Source organism: Triticum aestivum, chromosome 5A, assembly GCF_018294505.1.
Source record: "Triticum aestivum cultivar Chinese Spring chromosome 5A, IWGSC CS RefSeq v2.1, whole genome shotgun sequence".
NCBI lineage: Eukaryota > Viridiplantae > Streptophyta > Magnoliopsida > Poales > Poaceae > Triticum > Triticum aestivum.
The window spans coordinates 565,550,434-565,575,038 of record NC_057806.1 but is presented as its reverse complement, the minus strand read 5'-3'; the positions used below and the strand labels follow the sequence as shown (position 1 = coordinate 565,575,038).

Genomic DNA, 24,605 nt, shown 5'->3' with positions numbered 1-24,605 from the left:
CCAGTTAGAAATCATTCAAAAGTGGCCCCCCTCAGAAATATTTCATCCTCTGCCACTAGCTATAGTCCCACGAACGTGTAGTTTTACCCCTCCCATAAATGGAGAGAAAATTATGTTAGAATTGTTTAACACCTGCAAGCAAAACTATGTCTAAATCATAACTAATTTTTTCTTCTTATTGTTCATCCACAATATATTTAAAAAATATATAATGAAAAAGATAGTACATGTAAAAAAATATGTTCCTGATTGTTGGACACAAATAGTGCTATACTGCATAGTCCCTAAACCTAGCCAACATTGGTTCATGAAAATCTGTGTTACCTCCGTAGCACAAACATTGTACTAGAATGAACTTTACTATTTAGAGTATAATGTGATATGTTTTGGGCATCACTAAGCAACTCCAACAAAGGCATGAAGGGATACTGACAACCCGGTCGATATTTATGTGATTCAAATTCCACACACCTTTAGTACACTTCTGAAATATGTTCATATTTTTTTCCGCAATACATATTTTCATGGTAGCATGGAGGATTTCAAAGAGTTTGTTCATGTCATAATGCCTAGCGATGGATCATGGAATGAGGAATGGGGGGCGGGGGGTCTTGAGCAATTGGGTTAGAAAAGTGTGGTTTTTTCACCCGTAGCAATGCATGGGCATTTGTGCTAGTGAACCTAATGTATTGATTTGGCTTCATGAATGTTGATACTTTTTTCTAGAAGTTCGGTCAAAGTAAAGATATTTTGACTTCGGACAAAACTTATATGCAGATAAAAAAGGACCGGTGAGAGTGCTTGTCATTTCATTATTTGCTTCCTAGTAGACTACGATCATGATGGATATAAATATATATCACTATAGTGATAATAATATCGACAATGACGTAAACTAATATAGACCAAAGTGGATGGGCCATAATATAGACCAGTTTCCATCACTGCTAATGTGACCGGTACCGGTAGCTTGTGGGAAGAAAACCCTCTACGTTTACATCCATCGTGATCAAAGATCCTTGCCTAAATTCAACTTCCAAGTTCCATGAAAAAGATACCATAGTTTGACTAGTACCTTTAAAGGTTCATTAGCTATTATGTTTTTAATTTTGATAGTCTTAGAAAGAATAGATACGGCTAACTATCTCAAGATATATATACACCAAATAAGCAAAAAGACTATTATATTTCCTAATTGGTGAGTGATTGGTTATTGACCAACTGCTAATTAAGTGCGATTTGGAGACTTTTCTCGAGCGTATAACTACCTTTGTTGGAGCTACAAATATATTATATATTCTTGTAGTGGCAAGCTAATTATTGGCTAGTCAACATGCACTTCACAATGCGAAACAACGTGCACCACGATGGACTTAGATCGAGGGAACTTGTCTATAAATGAAGCCATCTCCATGTTCGATTGCAGGATGCATAAATCGAAGTAGTACGACAATAGCATATCCCCCGCCGTCATGATAATAATGTCGAGTAGTTTCTCGCAAGAGCTGCTCATATCCACTCTCGTGCTACTTGTCCCTATGTACTTCTACTTTAGGTATAGTAGTAGATCAAAGAACCCAACAATGCTTCCCACAAACTGGCCAATACTGCACATGTTACCTTCCTTCCTGGCCAACTCCCACAACTTGCATGATTATCTCTCCATAGTGCTTGCCGAATCAGGCCACAACTTCAAGGCGCATGGCCCGGTTGGGAGTGGGATGCGGTTGCTCATCACCTGTGACCCCACGAATGTACGACACATCTTGTCCACAAACTACACCAACTTCCCCAAGGGAGCAGAGTTTGCCGCCATCTTTGACATCATGGCTGGCAGCCTCTTCACCATTGATGGTGCACCCTCTCTTCGGCCGCGCGCAAAAATCCAGAGCGTGCTTAGCAGCCCGCGGTTGGTTGCTAGTATGGCAACTTGCTACCGTGACAAGATGGAGAATGGCCTTCTACCATTATTTTCCCACCTGGCAAGCACCGGCACTCCGTTCGACATGCAAGAAGTGTTTTCCAGGTTTATGTTTGACATGGCTGCCACACCTCTCTTTGGTGTGGACCCTGGCCTCTTGTCCTTCTCCTTAGACATGTCGATGCCACCCATGGATGTCGCGGTCGCGATGGACACGGTCATGGAGGTGGGATTTATCTGACACTTAATTCCAGCCTCATGCTGGAAGGCAATGAGGCACCTAAACATCGGCTCCGAGAGGAAGCTTCGGATGGCGCACACAGTGCTAAGAAGATTTGCTTCAGAGATGATCGAGGAGAGGCGTAAGATAACTCTCAATGGGGGAAGATGTGCATTGAGTAATGATGATGAACACAAGGATATTCTATCTTCCTACATAAATGACCCAGACTACAAAGTCAATGACTTGCTCCATGCGGTGCTCCTTAGCTTCATGCTTGCTGGGCGGGACATGATTGGTACCACTCTACCCTGGGTCTTCTCTCACCCATTGCATCACGCAAAGTACCCGCGAGTACGGGTGCCATGATGATCTTTGAACCAGAGGATACAAAACCTCTGGTCTATCTCAGAGCTGCGTTGTATGAGACTCTTAGGTTGTACCCACCGGCACCTATTGAGCGCAAGACAGTGGCTGCTGCTGATATCCTATGCTTAGTGGCCATGAGGTGAAGGTCGGGGACACCATCCTTATATCTCTCCACTCCATGGGGAGAATGGAAGACATATGGGGTAAAGACTGCCTTGACTATAACCCGAATAGGTGGTTGTCAAAGGATGGAAACACCCTGACGTACGTACCATCTCACAAGTTCTTGGCCTTCAACTCAGGCTCGAGGATCTGCCCTGACAAGGAGATTGCGGTTATGCAGATGAAGACCGTCGTTGCGACTGTGTTGTGGAACTTTGATGTCGAGGTGGTGGAAGGGCAGATCATCCAGCCCAAGCCACCTTGTATACTACAGATGAAAAATGGATTTATAGTTAAACTGAGGAAGCGAGAATTGTAACATTACACAATCCTTGTGTTTAAACTTACTTAAGGGTCATGCATGGTTCTTCCCAGGCCTGGAATCTCATTATTGTATTTATATACATGGATTGCTATTTATTTGATAAAATAATAAGGACATATGTTTAAATTTATATCTATTATTTGCATACATCTTCTGTTGAGTCGGGGACGAGGATGAGGATCTAAGGATAGCTTGCCTCGGAAGCATTTTCTGTCTCTCTTGGACGGAGGAGTGGGCATAGTTGGCCTGGTTGTGGATGTTCTTTGTATTTTGTCTTGTTGATGCACTCATGGTTTCTACTTAGAATCAATCGAGAGGCCATACCTAGATCATTAGGATTTTTGTTTGATTGAGCTGTATGTAATCAGACAAGTTTAGGTCGCTATTCAAGTTGAGTGAATGAATGCGCACCAGCTCCATGAACATTCATCCTCATTGAGCCCACCTATCTACTCCACTGGTACCACATTTTAGACATTAGCAATGAGAGAGAGACACACACACACACACACACACAGAGAGAGAGAGAGAGAGAGAGAGATGAAGCCATCTAATGTATGGCAAGAACAAATGTTATACAGTTGGCTTTGATATATGGGACCCCTTTGATAGTTTGTTTATCACTTTTGGATACTAATTATTTTCTAAGGAAATGTCATTTATCGCATGTGGAATCAACATCTATTTTGAAGGAGAGTCACGAAGGATATACATTTCTTTCTTCTGTTGCTATCGACCTACGACCACCATGGTCTTAAATATACACCATGATCAAAGTTTTAAATAGCGGCATAAGCGTTAGCAGATAAATGGGTGCTATATATAGTGCCGAGATAGCGTGCTATATATTTAAAATTATGACCAATATACATAATAATATGGATCACCATGAAATAAATATGAATCGCAATAAATAATAAGTAATAATAACATCGACAGCAAAATATCTTTCTTTGCTGCTTCTATGATCGAGTAACAAGCGAGAAATGAGCACTCTATATTTTAAGCATCATGGTCATAGATCCTTGTGTGAATACAACCGTAAGTTATCTCCAAATACACATATTTGTAATAATGGCATTAGTGTCCATTACTAACTTGACACTCAATTAACCAAGAATTCGGTTATTTTGCTTTGGAGTCAAATGTTCTTTTTCACGTTTTCTATGCTCACCCAGCGGGCCATTTAGGTATGGGTGGGAATAAAACATAACACTCATACTTTACTATATGAATTATATGTTGTTGTAGCAATAGCTATTTTTTGTCTTCATTTCTGATTAACTGGACCTAACACTGATGTTGTCGCTTGCTTGCGCGTGTGGCCATCCGGTGGCATGTGATGTCGTGGTTGTGTCCCATGTCGGTGGCCAGGTTGGCCGGTGATGCCCATGTCATGTGGGTTGGGTTGTAACGGTTTTAGCCCGGTTTTCTGTCAATTAACCAGGCAATTCTCTTCTCCTTAATCAATGAAAATGGCAAATCTTTTGCCTTGTTTCAAAAAGTTAAGTAAAGACTCAAAGTAACATGCCCACATGTAGATATTATTTCCTAATTAAATAGATATTCCTTGCATGTTGAATAAACATTCGAGCGGGTGGAGGGTCACAATCAATAGGATATTTATTTACCGAAAGAGGCTTTCTCCCTACTTTATATATAAAGCACCGTTCAACATCACCCAGTACAAACTCACGCCCACACAACACACACACACACACAAGGCAAGATACATAGGCGTTGAGCGCAACAACACCATCCCTAGCACTACGCGAAGAGGTGAAAGCACATATGACGACCCGTGGGCTCCATGGCGGAGCCTTCATGAAGGGGACGACACCAGAGCGCCACCACCGCCCGATCCGATGATCAGAGTTTCCCCCGGAGTGACATGAAGGGCAATGAGAGCCACGACGACGCCTTCAAGAAGGGAACGAGTCTGCCGCCGCTGGTCCATCCGAAGAAAGAGCGGGTTTTCACCCCGGCCATCATCCACCGCCGCCGAACACCACACCTCGGTTACCATGCCGCCCACACGGCCATGGCAACTAGGCATCATCAAGCCACAGGCTCTGCCCAAGAGCCCCGCGGAGCCACCGTCAGGGCCGCCACCCCGACATCCAAGACCTTGGCACCTCCTCACACGAGATCAGCCGATACCCGGACCAAAGACATGAGTGAAAAGGACCTGCCTTTCGCACCCACGGGCTGCCCCAGTGCCGAGACCCAATAGGCTGGCCAAGGCTGGCCTCCATCACCCCGTCCTCGACACCGGGCACGAGACGAGCTCATTCCTACTGCCAAGTGCGAGACGAGCATGGTTCTGCTGCCGGGAGTGAGACGGGCTCGGTCCTGCTGCAGGGTGCGAGACAAGCTCGGTCCTGCTGCAGGGTGCGAGACAAGCTCGGTCCTACCACCAGGTGCGAGACGAGTGATGGACCGTCACTGGGGGAGGGCCAACCATCGACGAAGATAGTGGACGGATGCCCAAAGAGAAGGGTTGAAGGTCCACACACGCCGCACACCAACGGGCTGACGCCGGATAAGCCTAGCCGCCGCCACGAATGACCTGGACTACCACCATGAGCCACCACCTCGAGGAGGAGATGATCATGGCAAACCTCCACCGCGTTGGCGCCACCACCTACCAATGTAGGGCGACCGCCCACGGCCCAAGCCGCCCATGACCCGCGCCATCACATGGCCGAGCAAGCAAGCTAGCCGCCCACCGCCCGCCTGGATGCGCACCAACCGCCGCCACACCTACATGCCCCTGCTGGCCATAGCCCTTGCCGCCGGACGGGCCGCCAGCGCCAGATCTGGCCGGATCAGACTGGGATCGCCCTGCACGAACCACCCGAAGGACGAAACTCCGCCTCCACCGCACAACCACCGCGGCACCGACGAGCACCCATGCCACCAGTGTCGCGACCGCAGCCCCGCCGCTGCGCCCTACACACAGCAACGCACCACGCTAGATCCACAGCACCCCGCACTGGCGGAGACAGACGGGGAGGAGAGAGCCCCCGCCGCCACCCAAGCCAACCAGGCTTCGGCTGGCGGCCCGCGCAGGTGCCGGCGAGGAGGGCGGAGAAGGGCTCAGTCAACGGGCGCCGGGGAAGAAGAGGCCCGCCCGGCCGCCACGGGGTGGCGGCGTGGACGAGCGGGAGGGCGGAGTCGAGAGATCTCCCTCTCTACAAATATACGATGAAATAAACTCAGGATATTTATTTTCCCATTCACTTTTGGTTCTAACCAGCCTACGATCGTGACAGACATCAACATATTTCAGGATAAATAATAATATGGAGTACGGTCAAAATAAGTATGGATCATGACTATGGATAAGTGCTAATAACTTTGACAAAAACTTTTCCATCCCCTGCTGCTTCATCCGGTAGCAAGGAAGAAGCAAACCCTGATCGAATATCCTTATCTTAAATATAATTACAATGTTCCTAGAAATGAACATGGATATGTAGTAGCATTTGGTTCTGTTAATAAGGCACTAAATAAATTGAGAATTCACTTATTTCAGTTTGGTATTTGGTTTGATATTCGGTTTCAAGTTTATTATGCCCACCCCCTAGTGGATTCACTTCCATATAACCACCCTTAAGTAGTAGTTAATTATTTCCTACCTAGATGATCATCGCAGACTGGATCAACATTCCCAATTTCGCAACATAATATGACGGATTTTATTGCCTGGACTTATACGAAAAATGGTATGTTTTCGGTATGGTCTGCTTACTCTGTGGAGTGGAACTATCAGTATGGGCGCAAACTAAAATTTTCCAATGGGATGGGATGGAGCACGCCTACCCTATATGGTGTCAGATATGGAAGTTATCTTGTCCGGCTGAAGTCAATTTTTTTATGGCGGACACTACATGGCACTCTCCCATGTCAGACAACACTCACTAATAGACACATGAAGGTCTTGCCCTCTTGCCCTACCTGCTCTCAGGGTGTAGAAGATATGAAGCACTTGCTTTTCCTATGTAGAAAAGCGAAGGAGGTTTGGAAAAGGTTAGGGTTGGATATGATTATTGAGAGAGCTTGTGAGATTGATCGTGCTGGAGAGGCAACATTGGAATACCTATTACTCCTTCCAGATCAAGCCTTGTGCATTATCGGGCATGAAAATGATAGAGAAATGATAGCTATCTCAGTTTGGTATATATGGTGGGAAAGACGGAAATTAGTGCACCAGGAACTAACTCAAAATGCGACTCAGATCTCAATGGGGATCATAGCTCTTACATATAATTTTGTAAATGCATCATCTTCAAAGGCGTCCATAAAAAAGGGGGGTTGGAAATGTCCTCCTAGGGGATTTGTGAAACTCAATGTTGACGCCTCTTTTGACCTTGACTTGTTGAAGGGTACGAGGGGGGCAGTATTGAGAGACGACAAGGGTAGATTTATTGCAGGAGGGAATGGAAAGATAGACTACTGCGCGGATGTTATCATGGCGGAGGCCTTAGCTGTCAAATTTGGCCTAAATTTAGCGCAAAGGGCGGGATGTAATCGCCTAAACATCAACTCTGACAATCTGGAGGTGATTGAGACCGTGCAGGACGGAGGACAGTTGGCGGGAGTGGCTGCGGCAATCTTCGATGACTGCTATCACTATGCTTGTGATTTTATCATGACTAAATTCGAATATTGTAATAGAGAGGCTAATAAAGTAGCACATGAACTTGCTAGATTAGCTAGATTTTTTTCGACTTCGGATTGGTTTAAGGAGCCTATTAGTGAAATTGTAACGTTTCTTACAAACGATGTATTGGTTATTGCTAATGAATAAAATTTCGTTTTAATTCAGAAAAAACATTCACAAGGAAGGATGGCGACAATGGATATAAAGTACTAGGCATCCTTCTTTGCCTGCTACCGGCACACGATCACGATGGATATAAATATATGTCGTGATAAGATAATCGGTGGAAATAAATATACTGATGGACTTTTGGAACCACTTGGTTATGAATCACTTGGTACTTGCGAAACGTGCCTCATGGAAAAGATGACTAAAATGCTGTTCACCAGAACTATGGAGCGGGCAACAGATTTGTTGGAAATCATACAAACAGATGTATGTGGTCCGATGAATATTGAGGATCGCGGTGGATATCGTTATTTTCTCACCTTCACAGATGATTTAAGCAGATATGGGTATATCTATTTAATGAAACATAAATCTGAAACTTTTGAAAAGTTCAAAGAATTTCAGAGTGAAGTTGAAAATCATCGTAATAAGAAAATAAAGCTTCTACGATCTGATCGTGGAGGAGAATATTTGAGTTACGAGTTTGGTCTTCATTTGAAACAATGCGGAATAGTTTCGCAATTCACACCACCCGGAACACCACAGCGTAATGGTGTGTCCGAACGTCGTAATCGTACTTTACTAGATATGGTGTGATCTATGATGTCTCTTACTAATTTACCGCTATCATTTTTGGGTTATGCTTTAGAGACGGCTGCATTCACGTTAAATAGGGCACCATCGAAATCCGTTGAAACGACGCCTTATGAATTGTGGTTTGGCAAGAAACCAAAGTTGTCGTTTCTTAAAGTTTGGGGCTGCGATGCTTATGTGAAAAAACTTCAAGCTGATAAGCTCGAACCCAAATAGGAGAAATGTGTCTTCATAGGATACCCAAAGGAAACTGTTGGGTACACCTTCTATCACATATCTGAAGGCAAAATGTTTGTTGCTAAATTTGGATCCTTTCTAGAGAAGGAGTTTCTCTCGAAAGAAGTGAGTGGGAGGAAAGTAGAACTTGATGAGGTAACTGTACCTGCTCCCTTATTGGAAAGTAGTTCATCACATAAACCGGTTCCTATGACACCTACACCAATAAGTGAGGAAGTTAATGATGATGATCATGAAACTTCAGATCAAGTTGTTACTAAACCTCATAGGTCAACGAGAGTGAGATCCACACCAGAGTGGTATGGTAATCCTGTTCTGGAGGTTATGTTGCTAGACCACGATGAACCTATGAACTATGAAGAAGTGATGGTGAGCCCAGATTCCGCAAAATGGCTCGAGGCCATGAAATCTGAGATAGGATCAGAACAAAGTGTGGACTTTGGTTGACTTGCCCGATGATCGGCAAGCCATTGAAAATAAATGGATCTTCAAGAAGAAGACTGACGCTGACGGTAATGTTACTATCTATAAAGCTTGATTTGTTGCAAAAAGTTTTTCGACAAGTTCAAGGGATTGACTATGATGAGACTTTCTCACCTGTAGTGATGCTTAAGTCTGTCCGAATCATGTTAGCAATTGCCGCATTTTATGATTATAAAATTTGGCAAATGGATGTCAAGACTGCATTCCTGAATGGATTTCTGGAAGAAGAGTTGTATATGATGCAACCGGAAGGTTTTGTTGATCTAAAGGGAGCTAACAAAGTGTGCAAGCTCCAGCAATCCATTTATGGACTGGTGCAAGCCTCTCGGAGTTGGAATAAACGTTTTGATAGTGTAACCAAAGCATATGGTTTTATACAGACTTTTGGAGAAGCTTGTATTTACAACAAAGTGAGTGGGAGCTCTGTAGCATTTCTAATATTATATGTGGATGACATACTGTTAATTGGAAATGATATAGAATTTTTGGATAGCATAAAAGGATATTTGAATAAGAGTTTTTCAATGAAAGACCTCGGTGAAGCTGCTTATATATTGGGCATCAAGATCTATAGAGATAGATCGAGACGCTTAATTGGACTTTCACAAAGCACATACCCTAACAAAGTTTTGAAGAAGTTCAAAATGGATCAAGCAAAGAAAGGGTTTTTGCCTGTGTTATAAGGTGTGAATTTGAGTAAGACTCAATGCCCGACCACTTCAGAAGATAGAGAGAAAATGAAAGATGTTCTCTATGCTTCAGCCATAGCCTCTATCATGTATGCAATGCTATGTACTAGACCTGATCTGTGCCTTGCTATTAGTTTAGCAGGGAGGTACCAAAGTAATCCAGGAGTGGATCACTGGACAGTGGTCAAGAACATCCTGAAATACCTGAAAAGGACGAAGGATATGTTTCTCGTTAATGGAGGTGACAAAGAGCTTGTCTTAAATGGTTACGTCGATGCAAGCTTTGACACTGACCCGGACGATTCTAAATCGCAAACCGGATACGTGTTTTTATTAAACGGTGGAGCTGTCAGTTGGTGCAGTTCTAACAAAGCGTCGTAGCGGGATCTACATGTGAAGCGGAGTACATAGCTGCTTTGGAAGCAGCAAATGAAGGAGTCTGGATGAAGGAGTTCATATCTGATCTAGGTGTCATACCTAGTGCATCGGGTCGAATGAATTTTTTTTGTGATAATACTGGTGCAATTGCTTTGGCAAAGGAATCCAGATTTCGCTAGAGAACCAAGCACATCAAGAGACGCTTCAATTCCATCTGGGATCAAGTCCAGGTGGGAGACATAGAGATTTGCAAGATACATATGGATCTGAATGTTACAGACCCGTTGACTAAGCCTCTTCCACGAGCAAAACATGATCAGCACCAAGGCTCCATGGGTGTTAGAATCATTACCGTGTAATCTAGATTATTGACTCTAGTGCAAGTGGGAGACTGAAGGAAATATACCCTAGAGGCAATAATAAAGTTATTATTTATTTTCTTATATCATGATAAATGTTTATTATTCATGCTAAAATTGTATTAACCGGAAACATGATACATGTGTGAATACATAGACCAACAGAGTGCCTCTACTTGACTAGCTCGTTGACCAAAGATGGTTATGTTTCCTATCCATAGACAAAGAGTTGTCATTTGATTAACGGGATCACATCATTAGGAGAATGATGTGATTGACTTGACCCATTCCGTCAGCTTAGCACTTGATCGTTTAGTTTGTTGCTATTGCTTTCTTCATGACTTATACATGTTCCGATGACTATGAGATTATGCAACTCCCGTTTACCATAGGAACACTATGTGCACTACCAAACGTCACAAGGTAATTGGGTGATTATAAAGGTGCTCTATAGGTGTCTCCGAAGGTACTTGTTGGGTTGGCATATTTCGAGATTAGGATTTGTCACTCTGATTGTCGGAGAGGTATCTCTGGGCACACTCGGTAATACACATCACTTAAGCCTTGCAAGCATTGCAACTAATGAGTTAGTTGCGGGATGATGTATTACAGAACGAGTAAAGAGACTTGCCGGTAACGAGATTGAACTAGGTATTGAGATACCGACGATCGAATCTCGGGCAAGTAATATACCGTTGACAAAGGGAACAACGTATGTTGTTATGCGGTTTGACCGATAAAGATCTTCGTAAAATATGTATGAGCCAATATGAGCATCCAGGTTCCGCTATTGGTTATTGACCGAAGACGTGTCTCGGTCATGTATACATAGTTCTCAAACCCGTAGGGTCCGCACGCTTAAAGTTCGACGACGGTTATATTATGAGTTTATGTGTTTTGATGTACCGAAGTTAGTTTGGAGTCCCTGATATGATCACGTACATAACGAGGAGTCTCGAAATGGTCGAGACACGAAGATTGATATATTGGACGACTATATTCGGACAACGGAATGCTTCCGGAGATTATCGGATATTTATCGGAGTACCGGGGGTTACCGGAACCCCCCCCCCCCCCGGAAGCTATTGGGCCTTATGGGCCTTAGTGGAAAGGAGAGAGGGAGGCCAAGAGGTGGTGTGTGGCCCCCCTTGCCCGAATCCGAATTGGGAAAGGGAAGGGGAGCGGCCCCCCTTCTCCTTCCTTCTCTCCACCTCCTCCTTCCCCCTTCTCCTAGTTGGAATAAGAAAGGGGGGGGGCAAACCTACTTGGAGTAGGATTGCCCCTCCTTGGGCACGCCTATCCCCTTGGCCGGCCCCCTCCTCCTCCCCCTCCCTTTATATACGGAGGAGGGGGCACCCCATAGACACAACAATTGATCTCTTGGATCTTTTAGCCGTGTGTGGTGCCCTCTTCCACCATAATCCACCTCGGTCATATCGTAGCGGTGCTTAGGCGAAGCCTTGCGTCGGTAGAACATCATCATCGTCACCACACCGTCATGCTGACGGAACTCTCCCTCCAAACTCGGCTGGATCGGAGTTCGAGGGACTTCATCGAGTTGAACGTGTGCAGAACTCAGAGGTGCCGTGCATTCGGTGCTTGATCGGTCGGATCGTGAAGACGTATGACTACATCAACCGTGTTGTGCTAACGCTTCTGCTTTCGTTCTACGAGGGTACGTGGACACACTCTCCCCTCTCATTGCTATGCATCACCATGATCTTGCGTGTACGTAGGAATTTTTTTGAAATTACTATGTTCCCCAACACTATGTTAATAGGTTAGTCCCAAAAATCATATAAATAGCATATTAATGCATATAAAACATCCAAAATAGATAATATAATAGCATGGAACAATCAAAAATTATAGATACGTTGGAGACATATCAGCTACGTGTTCCTATGTACATCTACTTCAGGTATAGTAGTAGATCAAAGAACCCAACAACGCTTCCCACAAAATGTCCAATATTGCACATGTTGCCTTCCTTCCTACCCAACACTGACAACTTGCATGACTATCTCACCATACTCCTTGCTGATTCAGGCCACAACTGCAGGGTACATAGCCCCGTTGGGAGCGGGATGTGGTTAATCAGGGTACATAACCTGCGACCCCGCGAATGTCCGACAAATCTTCACCACAAACTATAACAACTTACCCAAGGGAGCAGAGTTCACTGCCATCTTTGATATCATGGTTTGCAGCCACTTCACCATTGATGGTTCACCGTCTCTTCGACCACACACAAAAATCTAGAGGGTGCTTATCAACCCGCGATTAGTTTCTAGAATGGCAACTTGCTATCGTGACAAGGTGGAGAACGACCTTCTCCCATTATTTGCCCGCCTGGCAAGCATCGGCGACGGGCCTCCCTCCGCTCTGCTTTGGCCCAAGCATATCGATGACGGGCCTCATTCCGTTCGCTCATCAGAAGTTTGTCTTTCTTTTTATACTTGAATTTGGAGCATGACATAATAGAAGAATCAAAACTTCTATATCTATCCATCGTTAACAAAGAACCTTGTCTAAATTACATTTTGTAATCTCCACGGAAAGGAAGAGCTATAGTTACTGTCAATTTAATGTGTTGGGTCACATTCTCTATGTGTGTCTCATATGTGTGGGCGCTTCTTGTTTTTGTATCACCATTGTCGTGTTGCAGTGTTATGTTATATGTCATGTTGTAGACTAGAGAGGGGGGGAAACTATTGCGACAGTGGCGCATGCATGAGTGTGGGATAGTTTGGCCTTTCTGGTGGCATTGCAGTTGCGCTCGATGGTGTCTACGCATGGCTGGGTCAGTCAAGGGAGATGTTCTTTCGGGTGTGTGTACCATACTAAACCCACTAGAAACCAATGCCTAAAATTAACATATAAAAATAGAAAAATTGGAGGATCTATGTGACTGCTAGTTCTATAAAAAAAAGTTATATACTTGTAGTATATTACTAGATTATTTCGATTTGCTGTTCAGGTTTTATGCTCACCCAAATTGATTGGCTTTCCTATGTACCCTAGTACTTAATTATTCCCACTCCCTCTGTTCTTAAATATAAGTCTGTTTAGAAATTTCAATATGGACTAAATACAAATGTATATAGACGTATTTTAGAGTGTAGATTCATTCATGTTGCTTTGTATTTAGTTCATTTTATTATAATTTCAAAAAATGCTTATATTTAGGAATGATGGGCGTACCTTGGTATTCATTAGATCGACATTCGTGTGTAGAGGGTCACAATGCACATAAGATACTCCTTCCATTCCTTTTTACTCTATGTATTACATATATGTCAAGTAGAACATTGCAAAGTTTGACCAAATTTATAATGAAAAGTATCAACATCAAGAATACCAGAAAAAAGTATTTACTATGAAACTACATTTCAGAATGAACCTAAAGTATTGATTTGGCTTCGTGAATGTTGATACTTTTTTCTGGAAGTTTGATCAAAGTAAAGATATTTTGACTTCGGACAAAACGTATATGTAGACTAAAAAGGACCGGAGGGAGTACTTGTCATTTCATTCTTTGCTTGCTACCAGCCTATGATCACGATGGATATAAATATATATATCACTATAGTGATAATAATATCGACAACGACATAAATAAATATGGACCACAGTGGATGCGTCCTAATAACTTCAACAAAACAATCTTCAATCACTACGAATGTGACCGGTCCTGATAGCTTGTGGGAAGCAAACCATCTACATTTATACCCATCGTGATCCAAGATCCATGCCTAAATTCAAATTTTAACTTCCATGAAAAAGATACCATAGTTTGACTAGTACCTTTAAAGATTCATTAACTGGCATATTTTGAATTTTTCATAGTTTCAGAAAGAATAGATACGGCTAAGTATATGTCTCAGGATCAACATCTGCAACCAAATAATTAAAAATACAATTGTATTTCCTAGTCGGATAGTGATTGGCTACTGACCAACTGCTAATTAAGTACGATTTGGAGACTTTTCTTGAGCATATAACTACCTTTGTTGGAGCTACAAATATAATCTTCTAGTTGCTAGCTAATTATTGGTTAGTCAACACACACTTCAAAATGCGAAAGAACGTGCACATCAATGGACTTAGATCGAGGGAACTTGTCACTAAATGAAGCCATGGGCATCTCGATTGCAGGATGCATAAATCGAAGTAGTACGGCAGTAGAATATCCCCCACTACCCTCGTGATAATAATGTCAAGTAGTTTCTCGCAAGAGCTGTTCATTTGCACTCTCTTGCTACGTGTCCCAATGTACATCTACTTCAGGTATAGTAGTAGATCAAACAACCCAACAATGCTTCCCATAAATTGTCCAATATTACACAGGTTACCTTCCTTCCTGGCCAACACCCACAACTTGAATGACTATCTCACCATACTCCTTGCCGATTCAGGCCACAACTTCAGGGTACATGGCCCCGTTGGGAGCGGGATGTGGTTACTCATCACCTGCGACCCCGCGAATATCCGACAAATCTTAACCACAAATTATATAGCCTTCCCCAAGGGAGCAGAGTTCGCCACCATCTTTGATATCATGGCTGGCAGCCTCTTCACCACTGATGGTGCACCATCTTTACGGCCACGCACAAAAATCTAGAGCGTGCTTATCAGCCCGCGGTTGGTTTCTATAATGGCGACTTGTTACTGTGACAAGTTGGAGAACAGCCTTCTCCCATTCTTTGCCCGCCTAGCAAGCATCGGCGACGCGACTCGCTCCGCTCTACTTTGGCCCAAGCCTATCGATGATGGGCCTCGTTCTGCTCGCTCATCAGAAGTTTGCCTTTCCCTTTATACTTGAATTTGGAGCATGACATAATAGAAGAATAAAAAATTCTATATCTATCCATCGTCAACGAAGAACCTTGTCTAAATTACATTTTGTAAGCTCCACGGAAAGGAAGAGCTACAGTTACTGTCTATTTAACACGTTGGCTCACATTCTCTATGTGTGTCTCATACGTGTGGGCTCTTCTCGTTTTTGTAACACCATTGCCATGTTGCGGAGTTTTATTATATGTGGTGTTGTAGACTAGAGAAGGGGGGACTATTGCTACAGAGGTACATGCACGAGTGTGGGACAGTTAGGCCTTTCTAGTGGCATTGCGGTTGCGCTCGATGGTGTCTACGCATGGCTGAGTCGGTGAAGGGAGATGTTCTTTCGGGTGTGCGTACCATACTGCTCCCACTAGAAACCAATGCCTAAAGTTAACATATAAAAATAGAAAAATTGGAGGATCTATGTGACTGCTAGTTCTATAAAAAAAGTTATATACTTGTACTATATTACTAGATTATTTTGATTTTCTGTTCAGGTTTTATACCCACCCAAATCGATTGGCTTTCATATGGACCCTAGTAGTTAATTATTCCCACTCCCTCATTTCTTAAATATAAGTCTGTTTAGAAAATTCAATATGGACTGAATACAGATGTATATAGACATATTTTAGAGTGTAGATTCATTCATTTTCCTTTGTATTTAGTTCATTTTTTATAATTTCTAAAAACCCTTATATTTAGCAACGATGGGCATACATTGGTATTCATTGGATCGACATCGTGGGTAGAGGGTCACAATGGGCATTAGATAATCATTTTAGTCCTTTTTACTCTACATATTAGATTTATGTCAAGTCAAACATTGCAAAGTTTTACCAAATTTATTTTAAAAATATCAACATCAAGAATACCAAATATACATACTTTGAGACTATATTTCATAATGAACATAAAGTATTGATTTGGCTTCGAGAATGTTGATACTTTTTTCTGGAAGTTTGGTCAAAGCAAAGATACTTTGACTTCAGACAAAACTTATGTGCAGACTAAAAAGGACCGAAGGGAGTACTTGTCATTTCATTCTTTGCTTGCTACCAGCCTATGACCATGATGGATATAAATATATATCACTATAGTGATAATAGTATCGATAACTACGTAAATAAATATGGACCGCACTGGATGGGTCCTAATAACTTCAACAAAACCAGCTTCCATCACTACTAATGTATCCGGTCCGATAGCTTGTGGGAAGCAAACCATTTACGTTTATATCCAGCGTGATCAAAGATCCTTGCCTAAATTCAACTTTTAACTTCCATGAAAAAGATACCATAGTTTGACTAGTAGCTTTAAAGGTTCATTAACTAGCACATTTCTAATTTTCATAGTTTCGGAAAGAATAGATACGGCTAAGTATATATCTCAAGATGGACATCCACCACAAAATAAGTAAAAAAGATTATTGTATTTCCTGATCGGATAGTGATTGGTTACTGACCAAGTGCTAATTAAGTACGATTTAGAGACTTTTCTCAAGCATATAACTACCTTTGTTAGAGCTACAAATATAATATTCTAGTTGCTAGCTAATTATTGGTTAGTCAACACGCACTTCATAGTGCGAAAGAACGTGCATATCAATGGACTAAGATCGAGGGAACTTCTCTATAAATGAAGCCATCGCCATCTTCGATCACAGGATGCATATATCAAAGTAGTACGACAGTAGCATATTCCCCACTACCCTCATGATAATATTGTCAATTAGTTTCTCGCAAGAGCTGCTCATCTCCACTCTCCTGCTACGTGTCCCTATGTACATCTACTTTGGTATAGTAGTAGATCAAAGAACCAAACAATGCTTCCCACAGACTAACCAATATTGCACATGCTACCTTCCTTCCTGGCCAACGCCCACAACTTGCGTGACTATCTCATCATACTCCTTGTCGATTCAGGCCACAACTCCAAGGTACATGGCTAGGTCAGGAGCGGGATGCAGTTACTCATCACCTGTGACCCCACGAATGTCCAACACATCTTCACCACAAACTATACCAACTTTCCCAAGGGAGCAGAGTATGCCGCTATCTTTGATATCATGGCTGACAGCCTCTTCACCATTGATTGTGCACTGTCTCTGCGTCCACGCGCAGAAATCAAGAGCGTGCTTATCAGCCCGCGGTTGGTTTCTATAATGGCAACTTGTTATTGTGACAAGTTGGAGAACAGCCTTCTCCCATTCTTTGCCCACCTGGCAAGCAGCAGTGACGGGCCTCGCTTCGCTCTGCTTTGGCCCAAGCCTACTGGTGATGGGCCTCGTTTTGCTTGCTCTTTAGAAGTTTGTCTTTCTCTTTATAGTTGAATTTGGAGCATGACATAACAGAAGAATCAAAACTTCTATATCTATCCATCGTTAACGAAGAACCTTGTCTAAATTACATTTTGTATACTCCATGGAAAGGAAGAGCTGTAGTTACTATCTATTTAACGTGTTGGGTCACATTCTCTATGTGTGTCTCATATGTGTGGGATCTTCTCGTTTTTGTAACACCATTGCCGTGTTGCAGAGTTTTATAATATGTGGTTGTGTAGACTAGAGAATGGGGGAAACTAATGCTACAGAGGCGCATGCACGAGTGTTGGATAGTTTGGCCTTTCTGGTGGCATGCATTGCGGTTGCGCTCGATGGTTTCTACGCATGGCTGGGTCGGTGACGGGAGATGTTTTTTCGGTGTCTGCACCACACTGCTCCTACTAGAAACCAATGCCTAAAGTTAACATATAAAAATAAAAAAATTGGCGGATCTATGTGACTGCTAGTTCCATAAAAAAGTTATATATTTGTAGTATATTACTAGATTATTTTGATTTGTTGTTCAGGTTTTGTGCCCACCCAAATCGATTGGCTTTCATATGAACCCTAGTAGTTAATTATTCCTATTCCCTCCGTTCTTAAATATTATTATTTTTAGAGATTTCTATATGGACTAAATACATATGTATATAGACATATTTTACAATGTAGATTCATTCATTTTGTTTTGTATTTAGTTCACTAGTCGTTAACCCGTGCATCTGCACGGGCTAGCAACTTTAATGTTAGATACAACAAAGTTGTTACAAGTTAGCAATGCCAGACAATAATATGAATATCTGGATATGGGTTGTTGTTGCCACTGATGCATGTTTGTCTTTGTTGGATTCCCAATAAAGTTTATGATGTTAAAATGGTTTTTTTCCTATTACAGGTACTGTTTTTATAAGGACGCTATCTTTTCTGTTTATGATGTAAATCCTTGAGTCCAAGAAAGTAAGAGATACATGCAATCCAGAGAGAGATAGTTTTCTTCTTTTGATACAAGGACAGACAAAGGAAATCAGGATAGAGATACTTTCCTCTTTCTGGAGGTATAAAAGGGGAATTACGAGGAATTAGAGAAAATGCACCTTACATTGTGGAATTTAATGAAAAAACAAATACACCTAATATAAAGGAACTGAGGGAGTATATAGTAATTATGGAAGGACTTTATCATTTGCTTTAAAGGAATATATGGATTTTTTTTCGAAACATTGGCCGTGTCACGTGTCTTTTTGGACGGCCGGAACCATCTGTGTTGTGCAAGTTTTCTTCTTATCTCGGACTTAATTTAACAATCCAATGGTTTAATTGATTATGATGGTGTGGCTTAATTAAAACGCTTGAATGGTGCCTCTAATCAGTAGATATATAAGATTTTATTAGAATCTCTAAAAAGGGTTATATTTAGAAACAATGGGCGTACCTTGGTATTCAACGCAGGTTGGATCGACATTCGTGGGTAGAGGGTCACAATGGATATAAGATACTCTCTCCAGTTCTTTTTACTTTGCGTATTAGATTTATGTCAAGTCAAATGTTGCAAAAAATTTAACCAAATTTATATTAAAAAGTATCAACATCAACAATACCAAATATATATGTACTATGAAACTACATTTCATAATCTATATCTATATCTATTAATAAAAGGACTAACACTTCATAAATTTCAAGATGATATGCCGGCTCAGTCTTTCGGATGTGCTCGTAGGGGTAGGATGTGCGTGTGTGCGTTCATAGGGGTGAGTGTATGCACGTGTATATGACCGCTTGTGTCTGTGTTGTGTTCAAAAATAAATAAAAGGACTAAAGCTTCTTCCTCCCTAATTTTCATTCGTTATTAGTTTCACCCGTCAATGTTTGTTTCGTCCATCGTGGTGAGTATAATTCGTCCGAGCCGGGTGAACTGAGCCCGCCCGTGCGCTCTGGCCCACCTATCATGTCTGAAGCAAAAAATACATGTCGATGAGAGGATTCAATCCCCAAACTTAATGTCCAATAGATAATGGCACAGCCAACCGAACTAGTTCTGATATTTGAAGAAACAAAGGTTGATTCAGTTGTTAAATAGTCCCACCTTTCTCCCTCAAATCCAATCTACCCAATTTGCATACATCTTTAATCTCCTTGGTATATCAAGAAGTCATCTAGCGAACATAGTGAAGTGTGGGTCTCATGTTTCCTAAAGATAAAGATGGAAAGAAGGGATTTCCGTGATTGACAAAAAAATAGGAAGGTGGGAACCTGTCCGGTAAAAAGAAGGAAAGGAGGGGTTTCGGGGACTGAAAGCGAAAAATAGGAAAGTAGGAAGGTGTCCCGTAATAAGAAGGAAAATAGGGATTCGGGAAAAAACTGGGAAACCAGCCATCCCGTAATAAGAAGAAAGTGTCCTAACAAGGAAGAAGGAGAGAACAAAGAAGGAAAGTAGGGATTCCGGGAATTGAAAATAAAGAAAAAAGGAGGGATTTCTGGGATTGATTGAGAAAAATAGCAAAGTGAGAAGTCGTCCCGTAATAAAAAGGAAAGTGTCCTAATAGCCTCGTGATTTTTTGTCATTTCTTTTCTCCCATAATGAGTTGTTGATCTCTAAAAAGATTGTGGGAACAAAAGTATACCAGTTAGAAATCATTCAAAACTGGCCCCCCTCAAAAACATTTCATCCTATGCCACTAGCTATAGTCCCACGAACGCGTAGTTTTACCCCTCCCATAAATGGAGAGAAAATTATGTTAGAATTGTTTAACACTTGCAAGAAAAACTATGTCTAAATAATAATTAATTTTTTTACTTATTGTTCATGTACAATATATTTAAAAAATATATGATGAAAAAGATAGTACATGTTAAAAATATTTGCTTGATTGTTGGACACGAATAGTGCTATATACACAGTCCCTAAACCTAGCCAACATTGGATCATGAAAATCAGTGTTACCTCCGTAGTGAAGCACAAACATTGTACTAGAATAAACTTTACTATTTACAGTATAATGCGATATGTTTTGGGCATCACTAAGCAACTCCAACAAAGTGATGAAGGGATACTAACAACCAGGTAGATATTTATGTGATTTAAATTCCACACACCTTTAGTACACTTCTGAAATATGTTCATATATTTTTCTGCAATACATATTTTCATGGCAGCATGCAGGATTTCAAAGAGTTTGTTCATGTCATCATGCCTAGCGGTGGATCGTGGAATGAGGAATGGGGGTGGGGGGTCTTGAGCAATTGGGTTAGAAAAGTGTGGTTTTTTCACCCGTTGCAACGCATGGGAATTTGTGCTAGTGAACCTAAAGTATTGATTTGGCTTCATGAATGTTGATACTTTTTTCTAGAAGTTCGGTCAAAGTAAAGATATTTTGACTTCGGACAAAACTTATATGCAGATAAAAAAGGACCGGTGAGAGTGCTTGTCATTTCATTATTTCCTTCCTAGTAGCCTATGATCATGATGGATATAAATATATATCACTACAGTGATAATAATATCGACAACGGCGTAAATTAGTATAGACCAAAGTGGATGGGCCATAATAACTTCAACAAAACCAGTTTCCATCACTACTAATTTGACCGGTACCGGTAGCTCGTGGGAAGAAAACCCTCTACGTTTGCATCCATCGTGATCAAAGATCCTTGCCTAAATTCAACGTCCAAGTTCCATGAAAAAGATACCATAGTTTGACTAGTAGCTTTAAAGATTCATTAGCTATTATGTTTTTAATTTTTTTAGTTTTAGAAAGAATAGGTACAGCTAACTATCTCAAGATAGACATCCACCACCGAATAAGCAAAAAGACTATTATATTTCCTAATTGGTGAGTGATTGGTTACTGACCAACTGCTAATTAAGTGCAATTTGGAGACTTTTCTCGAGCGTATAACTACCTCTGTTGGAGCTACAAATATATTCTTGTAGTGGAAAGCTAATTATTGGCTTGTCAACTTGATACTTTTTTCTAGAAGTTCAGTCAAAGTAAACATATTTTGAGTTCGGACAAAACTTATATGCAGATAAAAAAGGACCGGTGAGAGTGCTTGTCATTTCATTATTTGCTTCCTAGTAGCCTATGATCATGATGGATATAAATATATATCACTATAGTGATAATAATATCGACAACAACATAAATTAATATAGACCAAAGTGGATGGGCCATAATAATTTCAACAAAACCAGTTTCCATCACTGCTAATGTGACCGGTACCGGTAGCTTGTGGGAAGAAAACCCTCTACGTTTACATCCATCGTGATCAAAGATCCTTGCCTAAATTCAACTTCCAAGTTCCATGAAAAAGATACCATAGTTTGACTAATAGCTTTAAAGGTTCATTAGCTATTATGTTTTTAGTTTTGATAGTTTTTGAAAGAATAGATACGGCTAACTATCTCAAGATAGACATCCACCACCAAATAAGCAAAAAAGACTATTATATTTCCTAATTGGTGAGTGATTGGTTACTGGCCAACTGCTAATTAAGTGCGATTTGGAGACTTTTCTCGAGCGTATAACTACCTTTGTTGGAGCTACAAATATATTATATATTCTTGTAGTGGCAAGCTAGTTATTGGCTAGTCAACATGCACTTCACAATGCAAAACAACGTGCACCACAATGGACTTAGATCGAGGGAACTTGTCTATAAATGAAGCCATCTCCATGTTCGATTGCAGGATGCATAAATCGAAATAGTACTACAATAGCATATCCCCCGCTACCCTCATGATAATAATGTCGAGTAGTTTCTCACAAGAGCTGCTCATCTCCACTCTCGTGCTACTTGTCCCTATGTACTACTACTTTAGGTATAGTAGTATATCAAAGAACCCAACAATGCTTCCCACAAACTGGCCAATATTGCACATTTACCTTCCTTCTTGGCGAACTCCCACAACTTGCATGACTATCTCTCCATAGTGCTTGCCGAATCAGGCCACAACTTCAAGGCGCATGGCCCGGTTGGGAGCGGGATGCGGTTGCTCATCACCTGCGACCCCGCGAATGTATGACACATCTTCACCACAAACTACACCAACTTCCCCAAGGGAGAGCAGAGTTTGACATAATGGCTGGCAGCCTCTTCACCATGGATGGTGCACCCTCTCTTCGGCCGCGCGCAAAAATCCAGAGCGTGCTTAGCAGCCCGCGGTTGGTTGCTAGTATGGCAACTTGCTGCCGTGAAAAGGTGGAGAATGGCCTTCTACCATTATTTTCCCACCTTGCAAGCACCGGCACTCCGTTCGACATGCAAGAAGTGTTTTCCAGGTTTATGTTTGACTTGGCTGCCACACCTCTCTTTGGCGTGGACCCTGGCCTCCTGTCCTTCTCCTTAGACATGTCGATGCCACCCATGGATGCCGCGGTCGCGATGGACACGGTCATGGAGGTTTGATTTATCCCACACTTAATTTCAGCCTCTTGCTGGAAGGCAATGAGGCGCCTAAACATCGGCTCTGAGAGGAAGCTTCACACGGCGCACACGGTGCTAAGAAGATTTGCTGCAGAGATGATCGAGGAGAGGAGTAAGATAACTCTAATGGGAGAAGATGTGCATTGAGTAATGATGATGAACACGAGGATATTCAATCTTCCTACATAAATGACCCAGACTACATAGACAATGACTTGCTCCATGCGGTGCTCCTCACCTTCATGCTTGCTGGGCGGGACACGATTGGTACCACTCTACCCTGGGTCTTCTACAACCTCGCCCAGAACCCTGGCATTGTATCAATTATCCGCAGTCACCTCTCACCCATTGCATCGCACAAAGTACCCGCGAGTACGGGTGCCATGATGATCTTTGAACCAGAGGATACAAAACCTCTGGTCTATCTCAGAGCTGCATTGTAAGAGACTCTTAGGTTGTACCCATCGGCACCTATTGAGCGCAAGACAGTGGCTGCTGCTGATATCATGCCGAGTGGCCATGAGGTGAAGGCCGGGGACACCATCCTTATTTCTCTCCACTCCATGGGGAGATTGGAAGACCTATGGGGTAAAGACTGCCTTGACTATAACCTAAATAGGTGGTTGTCAAAGGATGGTAACACCCAGAGGTACGTACCATCTCACAAGTTCTTGGCCTTCAACTCAGGCTCGAGGATCTGCCCTGGCAAGGAGATTGCGGTTATGCAGATGAAGACCATCGTTGCGACTGTGTTGTGGAACTTTGATGTCGAGGTGGTGGAAGGGCAGATCATCCAGCCTAAGCCATCTTGTATACTACAGATGAAAAATGTATTTATAGTTAAACTGAGGAAGCGAGAATTGTAACATTACACAATCCTTGTGTTCAAACTTACTTAAGGGTCCTGCATGGTTCTTCCTAGGCCTGGAATCTCAGTATTGTATTTATATACATGGATTGCTATTTATTTGATAAAATAATAAGGACATATGTTTAAATTTATATCTATTATTTGCATATATTTTTTGTTGAGTCGGGGACGAGGATGAGGATCGAAGGATAGCTTGCCTCGGAAGCATTTTCTGTCTCTCTTGGACGGAGGAGTGGGCATAGTTGGTCTAGTTGTGGATGTGCTTTGTATTTTGTCTTGTTGATGCACTCATGGTTTCTACATAGAATCAATCGAGAGGCCATACCTAGATTATTAGCATTTTTTTGATTGAGTTGTATGTAATAAGACAGGTTTAGGTCGCTATTCAAGTTGAGTGAATGAATGCGCCCCAGCTCCATGAACATTCGTCCTCATTGAGCCCACCTATCTACTCCACTGGTACCACGTTTTAGACATTAGCAATGAGAGACACACACACACACAGACGAAGCCATCTAATGTATGGGAAGAACAAATGTTATACAGTTGGCTTTGATATATGGGACCCTTT

General features: G+C 42.0%; 2 pseudogenes; both read left to right on the top strand.

The window, feature by feature from the left end:
• Nucleotides 1–532: 532 nt before the first annotated feature.
• Nucleotides 533–2,991, top strand: LOC123107724 (alkane hydroxylase MAH1-like; annotated as a pseudogene).
• A 17,902-nt stretch (nt 2,992–20,893) lies between these two features.
• Nucleotides 20,894–24,058, top strand: LOC123107723 (noroxomaritidine synthase 3-like; annotated as a pseudogene).
• The last annotated feature ends 547 nt before the right edge of the window (nt 24,059–24,605 follow it).